General features: G+C 45.2%; 1 pseudogene; it reads right to left on the bottom strand.

Annotated features, from left to right (window-relative positions):
• Window positions 1-15,457: 15,457 nt before the first annotated feature.
• On the bottom strand, window positions 15,458-15,835 carry LOC124973748 (adenosine 5'-monophosphoramidase HINT1-like; annotated as a pseudogene).
• Window positions 15,836-20,343: the final 4,508 nt, after the last annotated feature.

Here is a 20,343-nt window from a genome sequence, read left to right as displayed (position 1 = left end):
CTGCCCCTTCATAGAAGAAATTCAGATTTCTGGCTTCTCTTGAAGAGAAATAAGGGGGAAATTAGCACCCTACAAGTCACACTGCACAGCGGCTGAGAGCAGTTGGCCACTCTGCGGACAGTGTGTTTTCAGATCCCCGCAGTCCCCACTGGTCCCAGTGGTCTCGCCAATAAGAAATTCAGTGTCACCTGCCTGTTATCATTGTTCCTGTTCCCGAGTCTGTTAAAGTCAAAAGCACCACTTCATGCTCAAAATGTTCTAAAAGTGGGAAAATAAAAGTACACTGCCTGCCGCCTCATTTCATTTCCTGACTGGATCATGTGTCCTTGCTGTGCCCGCTGCCTTGTTTCTTTTCCACTGTACCATGTGTCCTTGCCATGCCCACCACCTCATATCTTTTCCTGACTGGATCATGTGTCTTTGCTGTTCTGACCCTGGATTTATTCCTGGAGACAGTTCTGTGATGAGATGTGTAGGATTTTGAAAGGAAGGTACCTGGAGATGGAGCCTACTGTTTGCACAAACACCTTCACAGACTGCACACACACACCCAGGGCGCAACATTTAAAGGACTGCAAACAATGCCAACTTTGTCTGTAGTATTGTTTAATTTCCCCCTAAATAGGAACATTTTTTTTTTCTAAATAGTCCAACCTCTAGGCTGGGGGTGGGGAAACTCTATCACTGGAACTTTAGTGAGATTCTGAAAAGACAGCAAAAAATGTTCTGGCAAATAGGAAAAAAAGGAGAAACCATTTTTGAAGAAGAACTATTTGTATCAAGTATCATGAGAAATTAAGTGCATCATGACAATTTTGTACATCTCCTATGATTTGATTGTCAGTAATGAAGCCCACAGGAGAGTGATAAACGTGCAGAGGAGAAGTATCTGTTTCACTTACATGGCAAATTATGCAACTCAGAGCTTGATAGCACTTGGAAAATACAAATGCATTTAAATGGAATTCAAATTGTTGCTCTTTGCCTAGGTCACAGGTAATACCACCAGGGGTCCTGTCTCAGGATTTTTATAAGAGGTAAGAGTTTAAGTAATAGGTACAGTATTATAAAATTACCTTAAACACTGAAAATATTTTTACTTTGTTACTGGGTGTAATTTCCACTTTTTCCTTCTAATGGCTCATATACAGAAAATGATACACTAATGCAATTTTTCAAATTTAGTTACCTTTTTTGTGTTCGAAAATTATATGTTCTCGTCATTTCCCTGTTTGTCAGACTCCAGGATCCATTTATTCCCCCATTTTTATGGTTCCATAATTTATCTTCTTGTCACCGAACTTTCATAAACTTTTTTTTCTTAAAGATACAAAATAGTTGCAATAAACTCTGACAAAAATGTTTCCAGTTCAACTTTTGAAATCTTTCAATTATGTTTTGAGGGATTATCATACTTTCTAGTGTTACTGTGCTATGAAATCTGTGTGGAGTGACATCTTACTGGGTTAGGGGGAAAATTACTTGAAAAGAGACTCACTTGAAATAATTTCTATTTCTCTGCCTTTTCACTTTGGAGTCTATAGATTTATATTAATGCTCATTCCATTTGGAGAAGGGAAAAGGAATGGCAGATGGAAATGCTACTGAGTGAACTCCAGTCCTCAAGAGGGGCTGTGTGCTTGGGAACCAGAGGAAGACAGAAAAAGAATCCATTAGGTGAGGCTCATAAAAACCAAACAAAACACAGCAGTCTCAGACAATGACAAATGCTCAGTAGCACATTTGGATCTTTGTGATCATGAGATGATGCCTGGCAGATGTCCAAGACTACTAGTGGGTGCTGGGCAGACTGTCCAAGGACTGGGGACAGGAGACAAAGCTCAATGTTGCCTGAGACAGACCTGTGCTGCCCCACAGAAACACAAGCTGAGCCACACATGGAATTCAGAAATTTCTAGCAAAATTTATAGAAAAATAAACTTAGCACTATATTTTATTTAGCCTAATACACCCTCATGTTCCCATTTTAGTAGATCACCACTGGCTGGACCCCAGGGCCTCGTGCATAGCAGCAAATGCCATACCATGACCTTGTGCTCCCAACCCTTTTGATTTCATTTATTGCTGAGACCAGGGGCTGGCTCAGGTGCCCAGGCTGGTCTCCAGCTTGCAGTCCTCCTGCCTCGGCCTCCCGAGTCACCGGAGTCACTGCCAGGTTTGTTTGCCACTGTGCCTGGATATAAATTATATCTGATTGCTTTCTTTTTCTCATACTACACCATTAAAATTCTGGGCACATTTGACATGTGTGGCCCTGTCAGCTGGGCTTGGCCCCACTTCGAGTGTGCGGTAGCCATGGGTGGCTTGTGGATCCCACACGGGGCCATGCAGCTACCCAGGGGGGCATCTGTGGTTCTCGGTGCTCAGCAGAGCTGGCCTCTCCATCCGTCACAGCACTCTCACTCTCTCTCTAGCTGCGTATCTCTCTGACTCCCCTAAGTTTGATGACAGCAGGCAAGCAGACTCGTATTGCCCCTTACTGTTCATCGCTGGGTCAAGCAGACGTTCTGTCAACACTGCATCAGTGAGTTACTCATGAAATGGAAGAAGCCAGAGACACCTTCTGGAAGGGCTAATCGAAGTGCCACGGGTCCCATGACTTCCTACCCACCATCCCCGTCTGCTGTGGGCCTCCTCCCCAGAGACTATTCTCAGAGGCTGATGGGAAGCATCCACCTGGGAGGCTGAGAAGCTGCAGTCCATGACAGGGTAATGGCAGGATACGGAGCTTTTCTCCCCTGGCCTCCAGCAGGGATGACGACACTGTGGAGGGAGCTCCAGAGCCCTTGCTGGGGGTTCAGATAAAACCCACCTCTCGTGCCAGCTCTCAGCCCTGCCTCCCTCTGTCTCCTGAGGCATTTCCCGAGTGACCGAATCCATAAGTCATCATCCCCAACCCCCACTCCCTGGGTTCTGCATCCAGAGAACCCCACACAAAGCACTTGAACGTCCTTCCCTCCCAGCTTCTTCATATTTTAATCTTATGCCTCTGTTTCACTTGCTTAGAATTTAAATCCATTGGTTTGTTAGAAAGTCTTTCACAAACATCTCTTCTTACAGAGCCTCAAACCATCAATACGCTGCACCTTAGGGACCATTGACCATGCAGCATCAGCCTTCAAAGATGACAGCTAGATGTCTATTTGACCCCAGGAATGCACTAGTAAATTCTCTGAGCATGCCAATCAAGCAGGTGTGATCAACGGCAAAATTTATTACCATGCAATTCCTTAGTTCTTCTGATTGATAAAGGGGGAGATGATTCTTTCACTCCTCCATGAGGCACAAGTGACTTCATGAAAATGCATCCCTCTCATACTCGACAATGGGTGGCCACATCAGTCATTCAGTAATGGAGGGACAGGTGGGTTGAGGAAATCTTGGAAAGATATTGGATGGAGCAGAAAAGAACATAGTTTTATCTACTCTGTAGCCAACATGAAAGGGAAAAAGAGGATCATAGAAATCTCAGTGGTTACCTGAATGTGCTTGCTTTCTGCCACAATAATGGCTTTAAAAAATGGTGCACGACTTCTGCTTCCAAGAGACTGCTCAGTACTCCAAGCTCAGCCCCAGGGCTCTTGCATGACTCTTTCCTTTTCTAAAAACACTTTTCTCCTAAATATCTGTATGACTGGTGCCACATTTCACTTGGTTCTCAGCTCAACCAACAATTGTTCCCTTCTCCTATGTTATTCTGGGAGGACCCACCCTTGTGTTATGTGGTTGACAGCTCATATCGCCAGGTGGTTGTCCAATATGTTGGAGGGCTGGCTCACTGAGCCTCGCACCTTGGTATCACTTGCCAGCTCCAGATCCACAGTGCCTAGAACAGCACCTGAAGTGTACTGGGCCCTGGATCCTTATTTGTTCCATAAATGAGTGACCCATATTGCCTTAGCTGTGACATGAAGGTGGTCTTGCTAAGGAAGGTGCCCTCATGAGGGCTCTCACAGCCCCGATGACTGACACAGACCAGAAATCAGAAAGATGGAGTTGACCAGACATGTGGACCACACCTTTGTGTGACTCAAAACTCACGTGCTGTAAGCCTGGCCCCAGCGGAGCCATACAGGGGTGGGGTTTTGGGAAGTCTTTAGGTCACGAGGCAGGTCAGGGGAATGGTGCCCTCATCACTGAACACGAGCACTTCCTGACTTCCTCCCACTTCCTCCAGCCCTCCCTCCCTGTCTGTTTCCTTCTGTCTTCTCTCACCCTGCCCTGTGGCTCACAAACACACAGAGTAGCATTGGTTTTCTCATCAGCATTTTGAAAAGTACTCTGTGAAAAGCATACAGTCCTGGGCACGTAAAGATGTGGTTGATGGCTAGTAGCCCCAGAGCAAGATCCTGGCCTCAAGTCCTGGCCCAACTTGTCCAGCTTCCCAGCCAGAAGCAGAGAGTCTGCAGGTCCCTCTCTCCATGCTTGAGCTGACAGATGCTTTCATCTTACTCCCAGTCAGCCACAAGATCAGGAGAGCAGGGTTTAGTCACCAAGTCAGAGCTAGGAGAGGAGGGGAGGGCCCCATAGAGGAGGAGATGGGCAACCTCAGTCTGCCCTCAAGTAGCTACTAGTGCTTTCCTTTGAAGGTACCTTAGACACCAATGTGCATGAACCTACCTGCATCTCCAAAGGCACCAGTTGCACAGCAGTTGTTATCTGCTGGTGCTTGGGGTTCATCCAGCAAACATTCATGAGCACCTTCTATTTTCCAGATGCAGGGATTTGGGTTTTTTGCCTTGGCTGGTGCTGGCAGGACCTTGCAGGTACGAGGTGAGCCCTCTCCACATCACCTCACCCCAGGCCTGGGTTTGATTGTCCCATGGGGAGTGTTGGACTTGGGCTTTCCCATGCTCAGGTCTGAGGTAATGCAGCTGCACCTGCTAGAGGATGCAGGCAGCCAGGGGGTGCTTCCTGGAAGCAGCCATCACGCTGGGGCAGAAATGACAACAAAGGACACAAAGGCGCAGCCGTGGGGAATGGCTTCCCTGCCCATGAGTCTCTGCTCTGGAAAGCAGATTGACCAATCAAACTGTCAGCAAAGAAAAGCAAAATCACAACTGTGAGAAGGACCCATAAGAAAAGGCTGGGGCCAGGGGTCAAGCTGAACACATGGTGGGGGGCGTGGCCATACCTGAGCCCAGAGCAGTTTCCGTGAGCATCCGAGCCTTGTTATCCCCAGTTTCACAGATAAGTAGACATCAACTGGGAGAAACAGGAGGCTGGGGTGGTTCTCCAGCTGGGGAAGAGGTTTGCGGCCCCCACCCTTGCTAGAGAAGACACTCTTCGCTGGGTCCCCTAAAATTGTGCAAGATGTCTCGAGACCAGTTCATTCAGTAAACAAGGAGCAGACACAGAAACCTGGAGACTTAAGTAACAGGGAGCCTGTGAGCTGTGAGGGAGTCGGCGGAGTTAGGAGCTACAAGGTAATGTCATCGACTGACCATTGATGGGTACAGAATCTCTAATTTTGATGAGAACCATAAAGAGGAGTGTGGACATACCCATTTTGCAGGGGAGAAAGCTGAGGCTCAGCCAGATGGCACAGTGGCTAATGTAAGAGTGAGGGCCAAGGCTGATTCTGCTGCACCTGCCCCACAGTGGTTGGCATTTCCTTGGTGATGGCGACAGCAGCCCATGGGTTCTTGTGGCTAGGCTGAGCCACTCACCCACCCCTACCCACATCCGTCCATCCTGCTCACTGGTCACCCACTAAGGGCCCCATTAGAACAGCAGCCTCTCCCGTCTCCCTACCCCACCGCCCCTTGACTCCTTTGCCCTGCGTTCTATGGTGCCACAAACAGAACCTAAACTTCTCTCATGTATTTATGGCCTCCCTCTGTTCTGGCAGTTAGGACCACGAGGGTGAACACCTGGCTCCTGTGACAAGAGGAGGTGGACAAGGACAGCAGTGCCAAGATGCGCAAGATTTGGCCTCTGCAAGGACACTTCATCCTGGAACAAGCTCCTGGGCATTCCTACTTCCTGCAGGCAAGGAAGAGTCCTCCATGTGGGGAACCCAGCTCAGCTATCCCTGCCTCTCAGGTCCAAACTCAGAATCACTGGGCACAATTTTTAAACATTGGTAACTATTACTCAGCGCACCATGCAAGCTCCTGCTTCTTTATTCACTGGAGGCAAATAAGTACATACCCCAGGCATAAAATAATTTAGGCAGAACCCCCAAATCATCACATCTCTCTTTTATTACCTTCTGTCTGGGGGACTCAGAGTGCAGATGAAGCTTGTGTGTAAGTTCCAGGCTGCTTCTGCCTGGGAACAAGCTGGCATAGAGCCTTGAGCAGAGGTCAGAGTCAATGCACCAAAACGTTTACGCCGAGATGTCCACTTTGCACCTAACTTTCTAAGTTGCTGACAGAGGTGTCTGGCAAATGGAATTTGGTTAGAGAGCAGAAGAAACAGCAGTGGTGACCATTATATGTGGAATGCTCATTGTGTACTGAACTGTTCCCAGTGACCCTCTTCTTTCTTCCGCTCTCATGCGGGGAGCTAGCACTATTTCTACTGTACAGATGGGGGTCCAGAGTTTAGAGAGATTATACCATCGGTCCAAAATGCCTCAGCTAGTGAGGCTCAAGGACAGGGGCAAACCCAGGTGTGTCTGGCTGCAAAGGCAGCTTTTAGTGTTGATCCGAGATTATCTATTCCAGGGACACAGTGCATCCCTGTGCATGGACCCCCAAGGCTAAATTTATCAGAGTTTAGAAAAGTAAGTGTCTTGGCCATAATGAGGCTGAGCCGTCATCTGCTGTGAAACCCTGAGCTGGGCACCGAAAAGCCCAGGCTGAGTGAGAACTGGATAATCTGATCATTCCTGGACCCTTGATGGAATCCAGATTCTGGTGGGGAAGGGGCGAGCATCTTACACAAGCACTAATACTTATCAATTTGTGATAAGAGGGGCAGCCCAGGGTATCAAAAGCATACGCTAGAGAGGATTAACTGACAGAAAGAATTCCAGGTCCCGTCATCAAATACACACTCAAAGTCAATTTAGAGCACATTTTTCTGGGCATTAGGGCATATTCTGGGTGCACAGGAATATTTTATTTACCTCTTAGATATTCTGAACCTCTCTTTAGGTCTTCTAAACAGTTATATTTACCAAGAGACTCCTATTATCAGACTGTGGCAAATATATGCACAGGCCAGTTGGACACATGCCAGCAGCAGAATAGGCAGGCAGCAATCAGGTAAATTTTAGATACATGAGTGACTTATAAATAAACATTCAATGCACCAAACAGAGATAAACAAACAATAAATAACTGGATTTAATATGGTCAGATACATAAAACTATTTCAGGGAGATCAACACCAAGGGGATAGAGGATAGCCAGGCATGGAGGAGACAGGTGAACAAATTCCACAAAGGAAGAAAAGAAAAAAATAAGAAAATTCTCCTCCAGGAATTGGTGATAACATCAACAAACATCATTCTCAGTGCGTTCTCAGTATATGTCAAGTTTGCTAATCTGTTTTAAGCTATATTCTCTACAGACAGATGTAACACCTGGGATATCATTAAGACCACCTCTTTCTACTTCCCTGACACCTGGCTTCTTGGGAAGCCTGCCTTGATGGCCAAGAGCACATCTGGGGACTAACAAATTCGTGATCTCACTGCAGGCAAGGCTGGTGTCTTCAGCTGTCCACACCTGCAACTAGCAGACTAGGGCACTGGCCAAGCTCACCGGTGTCTTCCAGGTCCAAAAAATGGTCATTGCAGAGTTTCATATTGTGGACAAAGACTATGAAAAGCAGTACATTGTTTGTTAAGGCTTTTACAGGTTATGTCTGTAGATGGGGATTTAAAATGAATTTTCTGCTAGGCTAAATACAATTTTGAGAGCAATTGAAATGAGGACAGAAAAAGCAGGAGAGACAAGAGATAGAGCAGAAGTGAAACCAGTTGAAACTAAGGCATTAAGCCAGGAGTGGTGGTGCACACCTATAATCGCAGTGGCTCAGGAGGCTAAGACAGGAGGATCGTGAGTTCAAGGCCAGCCTCAGCAAATTAGCAAGACCTAAGCAACTTAGTGAGATCCTGTCTCTTAATAAAAGGGCTGGGGATGTGGCTCAGTAGTTGAGTGCCCCTGGGTACCCAGTACCAAAAAAACAAAACAAAACAAAAAACCCCAAAACTGAAAAACTAAGGCATTAAAATGGATTTAGTGTTGTAGAGTTGCACAGGATTCCACAGTTGGTCAAGTCTTAAATAAATTTTTAATAATTTTATCTATGATTTTGTGTTCTGTAAGGGAAGTCCTACTGGACACAGATGCTGTGGCCTGGAGCTGTGGCTCCAGCTGGCTCTTCACCTCCCCAGGCAGCTTTAGCTGCTCACCTCCTGCCTTGTGGTGACCTGGGTCCTGCCTGGCTTCCTCCTTCCTGCCCCTGCTCTGATCCTGCTGCCACTTTCTGCTTGGGTAGCAACTGGGTCACGTAGGTGAGGGAAGGCCCATTGCCTGCCATTGTTCTCAGTTCCCAGTGGGACCTAGGCATGGGTGGGAGAGGGTCAGGGTTGATCGATGCCCCATAGCATGCGGGGATGGGGTGGAGGCTCAGAGGGAAGACAAGGTTGACCTCTCTGACCCAGCCTGGACACCTCAAATTGGTTTAGGGAGTAAATTATAAATATGTAAATGAATTTCTCCCACGCTCTCTTAAACTCTTCTCTGGGGTAGCCACCAGGGCTTCCCACAGAGGTCCCAGGTCCTTTCCTCTGGATGTGCTAGAATTGCCCTTTGCTGTTTCCCCTGACCTTGTGGCCACCTAACTTGCACTCATGATCCTGGAGGGGATTTAAAAGCAAAAGCCTGTTTTCTTTCTCTCTGTTACAGCAGTTGCCATGTTTCAAAGGAAGGCTACTTTATCACTCTGGGTCCAGATGAGAAGGAAAGAGATCACAGTCCCCTTTGTGGTAAGAAATGAGTGTTTGCTATTTTAAGCCATAGAGACTTGGGAGTTGTTTGTTGTTGCTGCTAAACATTGCCTGTACTGATACATGTAGTCTCCATGTTAGATCAATTTTCCTAGCACTCTCTTGTGAATAATAGACATGTACCATGTTCACTGAACAAATAACCTTCTCCTGTCCATATTTAATTATCTTATGTAGAAATGTTATGTAGATAAGTCTTGACTCAGTTGACCTGCTGGACAGTTCTCGTCTTCTATGTCAAACCACCATCTTGATTTCCTGACTTCTCTGGTTGAACTCAGACTTCTTTCTTCCCTCTTTCCTTATTTTCTGCACTCCTCTTTCCTATACTCCTGCTTCTTTATGTTCTCCTTTATACAGAAAACTTTTCAAAAATCATAAGTAGGTGGGTGGCTTCTGGAAGTACAGCTCAGATACACCCTTCTATTCTCCATGTCATCTCTTCCTTCAACTGCAGCAAACATTGGCATTTAGATGTCTATGGCATCTGACTCAACATGACAAGAATGTGACTGAGCAGCATCTTCCAGAACCAGCGTCGTTTCCCCAAGTCTTGTGCCTCCACCACCAGCAAACATGCTCTTCCCATAGCTTTGTTTTAGGTTTTGCATCTGTTTTATTTATTACTATCATGTTAATCTGCCCAAGTCCTCTGCAAGGGCTGTCAGATTCACTAGGGCCTCTGTGTCCACACTTCCTGCTACATTTCCAGGACTCTTGATCTCTGTCTCAACTGCTCTGCAGATGCAGACCTGCCTTCCTTGTTTATAACATCCCTTTTAAATTTTTTTACTATGTGACAAGATCATTAATAGAGAATAGTGACTCTTAACTGGCATTCCAGGATTGATGCATAACTTCTTTTTGCATGTAGAATTTCAGGTCCAAGCACTCTCTACAGTGGGACCAGAAGTACTGAAAGTCATGCTACCCAGATGAGGGAAGAGCAGAACTGCCAAGAGGGGAATGGGAACACCCAGGCAGGACCAGCGCAGCTTGGGGATTTCCCAGAATAAGGGTGGAAACTGGGCTGTGGGCACAAAAGCCCGCGTGGAATAGGAAATGCAAACAGGGATGGGCTAAAAGGAGTGGCAATCTTTGCTGCCTAGAAGGGTCACTAGAATTAGGTGATGAGGGCTGTAAGTCCTTGGGGTAGACCCTCAGCTCCAGCTGGCTGTGGTCAGTGGTAACAAAGATCTGGCATGATGAGATACTCAGGTTTTCAAAAGAAACCAGAAATAGTAATTTTAGGTGAGAAATTGGTAATGTAGGAACTAATTTAAAAATCTTACAAGGTTCTCCCAGAACCTTTCTGGGAGTCAGGTCCTGTGTGCAGGCTGCTGTTTTGAGAGCTCTGTGTCTAAAGGTGAGGAGAGAGGGAATCCAGAGTGAAGCTGAGGGAGTGGTACATTCACGGCATCATACAAAGAAGAGAGAAAAAGCAGGATCACAGGGGACAGAGATTACTCCAATTCTCACAAAGTCAGTCAGGAGAGTACCTGGTACCATGCAGTCCTATTTCCAAAATGATTAGAAAAATCATGGCAATAACCACCCACCACCCAAGCACAATGTGCTTAAGAGGCAGATGGCAGGGAAACTTCACAGCAAAACAGAAAATAAAAGAAAGGTTGAGTCAAAAGGCCATGTGTGGTAGCACAGTACCTTCAGATGGTTTGGTGCAGAGCCATCGGTGGACATACACGTGTGACCGACCAGAATGGGCCACAGCAAGGAGGAGGTGGGAGTGAGTGTGGTGTGATACTTAAATACCTTGACTGTTTATCTATTCATTTATTAACAAGGGAGAGTTGAAGATATCTGTACAGGGAGGGGAGAAGCCAGGAAAAGGAAGGGTCAGAATCCAGGAGGCCATTTTGAGAGCATCCAGTTGGAAAGAGATACTGAGCACATCCATGTAAATGCTCCCAGTCATGACGGGACAGGTGGCAGAAGAGAGGTTCCTGTTTTCTTCAGGAAGTTCAGGGAAGAAAGAGAAAGAAATTAATGGTATCACATTGTTGGTGAATAGTGAAGTGGAAGGAAGAGACTTGCTGGCTCTCAGTTTTTTTTCCTAAATAAATCATAGTGGACATAGGGCCCTGTGTCTCCTGAGGATGTGATACAGACTCTTGGTTGTGGGAAAGCTCAAATTAATCATAAAACAGGTCTTGGATATGGAGGAGAGATTAGTCATCTAGAAATAAACCAAGGATGCATTATTTCATATCTCTGAACTATGCTAAAAAATGCATCCAACACCACCGGAATATTGGAGCCATATGGGATTGTCTTGGGTACACCTGGTAACGGAGACTTCCCAACAGGCACACTCTGAAATCAGTCTCCACTCCTGATATTCAGAAGTTGTTCTGGGAGCTTGTGACTCTTCTTCAGAGCCTAGTACATGCTCTATTCCAGTTGGGACTGTGAAGGTCCAGGCCTCCCCCACAGGGTGGCTTCTTTTTAAGACTCCTGGACTGAGGAAGATGAATACAACCTTTTCATTTAACAAAGAAAATCACTCGCTGTGCATGACTTACATTACCCAGATCATGACAGAAAGCACAGAGGAAAATAATTCTGCCTCACTCTCCTCATAAAAATGGCAGCGTTTTCAAGCCCAGATCCTCTGAGACTGTGTAATACCAAAGTGCCTCTGTGCTTCTCACTGGTCTGTTCTCAAAATGAGCCAGTGTAAACATGTTGGGACGTGTCTAAAATCTCAGATCCCAAGGGCCCATCACCAGGACTTGTAAGTGAGTCAGTCTAATTGGAGACCTAGAAATCGACATTTTTAATCAAGCTTCCCAGGTGGACCTTAGGTTATATTTCTAACAAAATGTTCTGCAAGTTCTGATGAGTAAAATTCTTATCCTGATTTTTTTTTTTTTGGCAGGAGGTGAAGGGCCTGGCTTTGACAAATCATCATTTGCACACACACACAAAAAAACACACTTTCCTTGACTTGGGGAGTCAGAACAAAACAGTGGATTCAGAAAGAGAATCTCCTCTCATTGAAGTAGAAGACCTCAAATCAATTGAGATTACAGGGGACTCTGGCACATTCTCTCTTCCATCTCTGCACACAGAAGAGAGGCGGAGAAGACGCGACCTCCACCGAGGATCCGCAGGGCAGACAGTGGAGCACACATGTACACACACAGGTGTGAACTCCAGTTATAACAATGACTTGCCCCATGTTTTCAGGCTGCTCATCTTTCAGAACTTTCCAGCCTGTTGTTCCAGGGGCTGTCACACAGCACATCCTGATTTTGGTTTTGAAAATGTAGCTGGTGAAAGGATGCTTTCAGGAAAACTGAGTCAGAAGCACAAACCAAGTGTGCAGAGGAGGAGGGAGAGATACTACCAACGGTGGAGTCAGCTGGCTTCATGTGTAACCTGCAGGGGCTTTTCTCATAAATCCCCACAATAACTCTAGGAGGCAGGTTCCCCTGGGGGTCCATTTGGCAGATGAGGAAACCAAGATTAGGAGTAAGTTAAGGCCCTAGACTGGCAAGTGAAGGGGAAGGATGTGAGCCCGGTGCAGATCAGAGTTCAGGTTCTTCATCACTGGGAGAGGTGGGAGGCTCCTGGGAAGGACACCCTGGGGCTGCTGGGGCTTGAAGGGAGAGGGAATCTGGGCAGATGGGGCTGGGGTGTCAGGTCTCTTGAGTCTCTCAGGCCCTGTTCCAGACTAGAGGTATGTTGCAGTGAACAGCCCCACAAGGGAACAGATGGGGAGAGTGCTGTTTTTCTGGGGTTCTTTAGAAAGTGTCAGAGGAGCAAATGGGGTTAGTGTTAAAGGGTGTTGAACAGATGGCCAACAGAGACACCGAGGTCCCGGGGCATTTGAGGAAATTCAGCTTTTCTAAGAGCACTGAGTCGTCTGCCTTGAGTCATTATTCTCAACAGGGGTCAACTTTGTTCCCCAACCCCCCCCCAATGACATTTGGCAATGTCCAGAGACATTTAGATGTCACAGCTGGAGAGGGAGGGTGCTTGAGGTGTTCAGTGGGTCTGTCCACAGCTGATGCTAAATGTCCTACAATGCATGGGATGACCCCACAACAAGGAAAGACCTGCTGTACTTATCAGTAGTGCTAGGTAAAGGAGGCAGGGACCCCCATTTGAAAGGTTTTTGAGCAAGGAAAGAAAAATGGCCAGGGGAATCCAAAAAGGGTGTTGCAAGTTTTGCACTCACGCAATGGGTGTCCAGGCAAGCCCTGGCTGCTGGGGCACCCCACAGCCCTTCCTTCCCAGGTTCTACTTTATTAAATTGCTCTTCCTGGAATGACTCTCCTCTGAATACTGCAGCTTAGAATGCAGAAATCTTTAACTGAATGTGCCTTTGAACTTTGGGGTTAGGATATTATTATTCTGCTGATGTCAATCATTAACCTCTGTTCAATAGGAACCCCTCTCCTGGAAGAAAACTACTGGGAATGATGGAAGTCTCCTCCCCAAACAGGCACAGAAATGTTCACAGGACCAGGCAACTGTAATTGCTCTGATGTTTTGCATATTTATGTTCAAAACCTTTGCATGAACTGTTACCTTAAAAAGGAAGGATCAGTTCATCTTTAAAAGGGGGTGATTGATCACTGCCAATTGGGCATTCCCTCATTCTTGGCTTCCTCTTTGCTTCCTTAATAAGTTCTTCAGGAACACCAGTTTGCTATTAAAGACAGGCATTCATCATAAGCCAAACAGAGAGGAGGCAGCTTTGGATGGGCACAATACCTTATTTCAATCCAGTGTCCTTTCTGTTCAATTTGATCTGTTGTTTCATTAACATTTGAGGAAAAACACACAAAGACGTTGGTAAATATTAATCAGAAATGCACAGCCCCTTTCCTGACTCAATTACTTACCCATTATGGGGCTCTCCAGTGATCATGCCCTGCTAAACCTCCTATTTGCTTAAAAGTCAAGTGAGAAGCACTTTGCCCGGATTGCCTGTGCACTCTCAGCCACCTCAGTAGTCTCTAGCAGTGGGGAAACTGTCTTTGTTTCTTTCTCCCACCTTTTATCAGCATTCTTCCCAGTCTGGTGTCTGAGTGTATGTAGGCTCACCCTCTGGCCCCTTGCCTTAGTGCTTTCTCAATGGGTTTTAACTTGGCCTGACAAGTTCAGATGACTTGAGGCACACTATGTACATGTACTCAATGGTCAACACACCCACCTCATGGCCCCTATGTTGCACATGAGATGTATTTGAACTCCAGAGTCCATTTCTTCTACTTCAGATCTCATCAGACCATGCAAAATTCCCATCACCCTTTCCACACTGGTGGAAGCAGGTCCAAGTCATGATCTCTTATTATCAGTGAAGTAATTAAAAGTCTGTCAGATCAATTGGGCTCTGACATAACATTAAAGAAGTTCTTGGGTGAAATCTATTTCTCTACTCCTAAAACATGTAAGTTCAATGAGGCTCCTAATGAAATCTTGTCCCACCTGTGCTAGCTCCTCAAGTTAACAATGAATATTAAAATGCTGGCTACAGGGGCTGGATTCATCATGGAATATCAAAATCTGAGCCTGAAAGGCCATTCTACTTGAGAATCTGCTGTGGCTGCCGGGATGAGGGGCAGGTCTCCAGCCTGATCAGGTCAGGCTACATGTGAGCCTCAAATTATCGGCAGCAAAAAGAAGTCAGATGATTTGAACTGAGTTACCAGGTGTGCAGGTGACTTACGTGATTGTCCACTTCCATCCCTATTTCAAAACCAGGTTGCAGCTCTGTGCTCAAAAATGGACAAATGGTTTTTCCCCCAACAGTTTCTTCTTGGCTTCTGCATGACAGTATGTCTTACCCCAAGAAATTAATGTGCAATCAGTGTACAAAAACACATTAGGCACTTGAACCTTTTAATTCTGTGGAAAAGCCCTCTACAGCCACTCCCTAAAACAGACCACAAGAGGTTTATTTCTGAGAAATTCTTGGGTCCTTTGCCATCTGCCAAGCATTTGAGAAATAAAGAGGTGGAACCATAAGATACCTGGTTTTACTCAGATACAGGCAAATCAAGCCAATAGAAGAATTATGTTTTTTGACATACTCAAGTGGTATAATTCTTGCACAACAACTTGTTGCCATGGTACGCTTTCTACTATGACATCCTGGAAGTTGTACCTTTGACACCAGGGCATTTGAACTTTTCTTATACTTGACCCACAATAAGAAACACATTTGCTATTATGACCCACAAACTACATGGGCATTTATATAAAAAGAAACAATATTTAAAATTTATTGCATCCCTTGCTGCACATAAGTTGCTCTGATATATTCTAATGTGCTCTTATTATTATTTTTTTAACCATGCAACATCTTTATTATGTATAGGTGTTTAAAAGTATTTCCTTAATACCTCCAGACCAGGCATAAATAATCATGCACTTAACATATTGAAAAATGCAACATAATCATTGCCTAGAGAAGGGAAAACTGTCCCCAATGTGAGCTTAGCCAGGAGGCCAGTTCATCTGCTGACCTCCAAGAACATGTAGATGAATGTGATAGACCGACTGTCCACCTTCTGCACCTTCAATCGCCACCATTCAATAACCCCTCTTCAGGTCCAAAACAGCAGAAAATGTCTTGCCAACAATCATTAAATGTCCAAGATTTTCATCATCATCTTCTGTAGCAGAAATCTGGGCTATACGTCTCTTGGGTATCACCAGAAACTGTGTTGTTGCTTGAGGGGAAATGTCATGGAAAGCAAGACACTGGTCATCCTCAAAAATTAATTTGGCAGGGATTTCCTTGCAGATGATCTTCCCAAAGATGGTGTCGCTGCCAGGCTGGGCAACCTGAACCTGGGCGATTTCATTTGCCATCTTGGCCTCCCTCCTGCATGGTGGCCAGGGGAGAAGTCCCAGAAATAACTTTTTATAACAAGAACTTTTGATTGTTCCAAGTACATGTTGCCTTTGCAGCACATGTCCATCTTCCTGGGACAAGATGAACTTGCACAGTGCTGATGATGCTACACAAGACATTCCGGAACCTCCTTTTGGTAACTTTGTTCATACCAAATTTGCAAGTCTTGCAAGAGAGCAGTCTAGTTCCTTTATGGTTGCATGCGATTTGGTATTGAAAACTGTACTACCTGGCTCACCCAACTACCTTTTTTCACTAGCTTTTCTTTCCATGACTAGTCATTTCCAGAAGTTATATTCATTTTAAGACAACGAAGTCCCTGCCTATAATGGAGGCTATTTGAGACATTATCCTGCAGTAGAATTTCCCAATACTAATGTGACTCTGTCATTGAAGAGTTTTATGTGTTAAATGTTTTCCATAGGTTGAACAATTTTCTAAGACACAGGCATTGTTATCTTTATTTTATAGGGGAATGAACTAAGCATTATGCATTATGCATTATTTTTGTGGAGGCTGAGCCATTTTCAACAGTCAACCAATAATTGAGCACCAACTACGTACCAGTCACATGTAGCCAGCTACTTAGGTTTGTCTGACTCCAAATTCTAGACTCCTGGCCACAATGCTGTTGGTTCTGAGTGAAACATGCTGGCAACCAGGTTTACCAGGCCCTAAATCTGACTTAGCTTCCCAGTCATCCCAGGAACCTCGATGCCAGGCGAACACAGGAAAAGGAGAGATCCTCACACCCTCAGGAAGAGTGCATTTCTGCACATCCATGCACGTGTGTCCTAGCAGCCATGGGATCCATGACTGCTGTATTTCTTATTAAATCTAACAATCATTTTCACCACAGAACCCAGGCCTAGCTATCCAGCAGTGATTTTCCATCTGGTAGCCAGACATTAGGACACATTTTTAAGCAACTATCTGGACATGCTGCATGGATCCCTTGGGCTGGATCGGAACTGGAAATAGAATGAGTGTGATCTTCGAGTCTCCAGGCAGCATTTCTGGGCTGAGAGAGAAAGGTCAAAGGAGATGGGAATTCTCTCTCCCATCTGCCTGCATCAGGAAATCACAGTTGCTAAGAACAGTCCTCTGGGGGTTGTGTCAGAGCCTGGCCCCTCAAGCTTCTTCCTACACAGGTTGGGATGCAGTCCATTATTTGGGGAAAATCATGGGGCCGTTGACCTTGGAGAATAAAGTGAGAGAGTTATTATCATGCCTCGAGGGCATGTTATCTGTGGGGAGTGGGCTTAAATCAGTGGCTCTCAACCACAGTGATTTTGTCCCCACCCTCCCTTAGGCAGGACTCCTCCCTGCCCCAGGGGATGTGTCTGGAGACAGTTTTGATTGAGTCAACATAGAGTGCTGCTGATATCTAGTGTTATGAGACTGGGAAGGAAGCCACACATCCTGCCCTGCATAGAGTGTCCCGCCCCAATAGAGAACCATGTGCCCCAAGTACCAGTGGGGCAGCGGTTGGGGAAACCTGGTTTAAAGAATAATGATGACACTTGTGATAATGATGCAAAAACTTGGTGCTCCTGCTTATTGTGGGATCATCATGGCCTGGCTTTTGCTAAATCATTGTCACTGGTTATTTAAATCCCATGTTAACTCCCATGTTGTCTTTATTCAGTGGAAAGGAGGAACCCAGCCCTGAGAGGGTAAGGGACTGTTCAAGGTCATAGAGCAAGAATGTGGCAAAACGGAGTTCAAACCTAGAACTTCCTAGCTGGAGAACTCTTCAACCCTAGCCTGTTAGGCTGGTCCTCTTGGTTTAGGAAATATCCCACAGGTGCCTGGGAGAAATCCTGTGCTGGAAGGTTCTCAGCCTCAGCCCTGGAAGTCACTCCTCCCCTTGGTGTCCTTTGCTTGACAAATGTTGGAGGATGCACTGCCTCCTGATAGCCTTCCCTTCAAGGTGCTGCCACAAAAAATTTTTATTTAAAAAAAAAAAGATACTTGCCAATTCCATCACATTCTCTCTAAGAGGTTTCATAATACAACATGTAAGTTTGGGGAAGAGTCTGGAAGGCAGAACTTTTCTGACAAAGGGATAGTTAAGAGATCAGCTACTGACTATTCATAACATGAGGAAAAACCAGCAGCTCTGATTCCAGGAAGCTCAGGTACAAACAGGGAGCTGTGGGATTCATGTCTTGTCAAAAGTCTAGGTGTTCTGGTGGAGCGGCGGCAATTTTGACACCTGTTATGATGACATGCTGATGCAGAAGTTCACGTTAGACTCAGAGCAGACCTGTGTGAAGATCGGCTGAACTCTGCCAGGCAGATGCACAGCACTGTGGGAAAGGGCCCATGGGTTTATTCTTGGGTAAACTTGGGAACTGCATATAGTACAGAAATCTCCTAAGGATCTGCAGAGGGAAGAGATGTTCTAAGGTGCAGCAAGCCAGAGACCCACAAGTTAGACTTTTAGCCTCTCACTGAAACTCTTCAAGGACTATGGTAATGATGATTGACTCAGACTAGAGAAGGCAAGCCAGGTGTGTTTTATAAGTCCTTAAGTAAATTTTTTAATTACATTATTTATAAAGTTGTTTTAAATGAGAATGGAAATAAAACCTAAGTAGCATATTAAACATGGAATCTAATGACTTTATTGCTTAGTACAGGGGATAGCAAACGTTTTCAGTAAATATCCAGGTATTAAATATTTCCAGACTTGCAGAAAAGAGAGCCTCTACTCAACTATCCAGCTCTGCTGTGGTGGGTGACAGCATCCACAGACAGCACAGGAGTGACTGGTCTGGCTATGTTCCAATAAAACTTTATGTACAAAAACAGTTGGCAGCCAAATTTGACCCAAGGGCTATAGTTTCTCAATTCCTGGGCTAATAGGAAACCAAGTAAAATCGAAAGGGAGGCATTTTTAGTGAAATAAAGATAAAAATAGAACAAGTTGTACATCAAAGCATATAAAATCACAAAGAAACGTGAAGACTGGGGAAGGGTGGTGAGACCCACATTAGGTCCTATGTTTTAGGTGTGATTCAGGGTGATCATCATTATAATAATGATTCACTGAATCATTTGTTCTCATATTCATCCTGTGTTTATTGAGTGTTTATTATGTTCCAGGACACTCTACAGAGCCCTGGACTGGGATTTCAACTGTGAATAAGACAGGCATGGTCTCTAATGAATTTTCTACATATTATGAGGGAATAGTTATTGTGGGAGAATGAGGCTTCTCTGATTAATAGTTTATAAGCAAACACCTAAAGGATGAGAAGAAACCAGGCATTAGAAAAGCCAAGGGCTTAGCATTCTGGAAAACAAAGAGGATAGGGGTTATATACATGTCCTGAGGGATGAGGCGCTCCCATGCTGTTTCAGTGTGGCTGGAGCCCACCAGGAGGGCAGAGAAGAGGGTGCCACCATGTTGGAAAAGTAAGCGTGGGTTAGACCAGGCCAAAGGGCAGGCCTGGGCACCACAAACAGGCTTCAGGCAGAGGAGACGCTTAGGTCAATGTTAAGGTTACTCTTACTACTCCGTGGGTGATGGACCACAGGGGAATAGTGGGGCAGGGCTCCCAACCCTACAACCATAGCAACAAAGCAACATCGGTTCAGGTTGTGCTCACCTTTGAGTATTACTTGTTAGGTTCTCCCAATAACCCATTGGAGGAAGTATGTAATTACTCCCAGTTTACAAAAGCAGAAGCTAATAAGCTGAGAGATACATTAAGATGACTGGTTTCCCACAGCAGACAAGCATCAGAGGACACGGCTCAGATCTTTGTGACTCCACGGGTCAAACTTGCATGTACTGAGAGTTGGTAACCTACAGCCCAGGGCCAAATCTGCCCCACTAGTTTTGTTTTTCTAAATAAAATTTTATTAGAAAATTTTATTAGAAAACTGTCCACAGTTTCCTAAAGTATACTTTCCAGCTAAGTATACAAAGACTGTATCATCTACAAAGCAGAAAATACACTTTCTCACTGCAGAAAAAAATTGCCAACCACTGGTGTATGTTACAATGGTAGGAGGCTCTTTTCTTGGCAGAAGAATGTACAAAATTAACACGTTGTGACTGAGATGCTTCCCCACCAGCTTCACTGTCCCAGGATGTCATTTGACTATGGTTTCCCAGATCCTTTCCCATTGTGTTCTTGTGCAGTATTTTATCTTAACTCAGGACTTCAAAATAATTTTAGAGAAGACACAGCAATGCACAAATCACCACTGAGAGAGAAATGTTTCCAGGAAGGGCTTCAGAAGGAAATAATGACACAGCATGTGACAGTAGGTGTCATGCAAGGGAACAGTGTTTCCTTTCCCCATGGCTAACATTTATCCCCAGGTAATGCCTGGTTTGTTAGGCTGTCTCAAGGAAAAAAGAGACTAGCAACCCACACTTTGTCAAACAGATCAGAGTCAACAGTTAACATGAGAAGACTCAGGTTGACTGATAAAATGCCATCTGGAA

Source organism: Sciurus carolinensis, unplaced genomic scaffold, assembly GCF_902686445.1.
Source record: "Sciurus carolinensis unplaced genomic scaffold, mSciCar1.2, whole genome shotgun sequence".
Lineage (NCBI taxonomy): Eukaryota > Metazoa > Chordata > Mammalia > Rodentia > Sciuridae > Sciurus > Sciurus carolinensis.
This window is presented reverse-complemented; position numbering and strand designations above follow the sequence as displayed.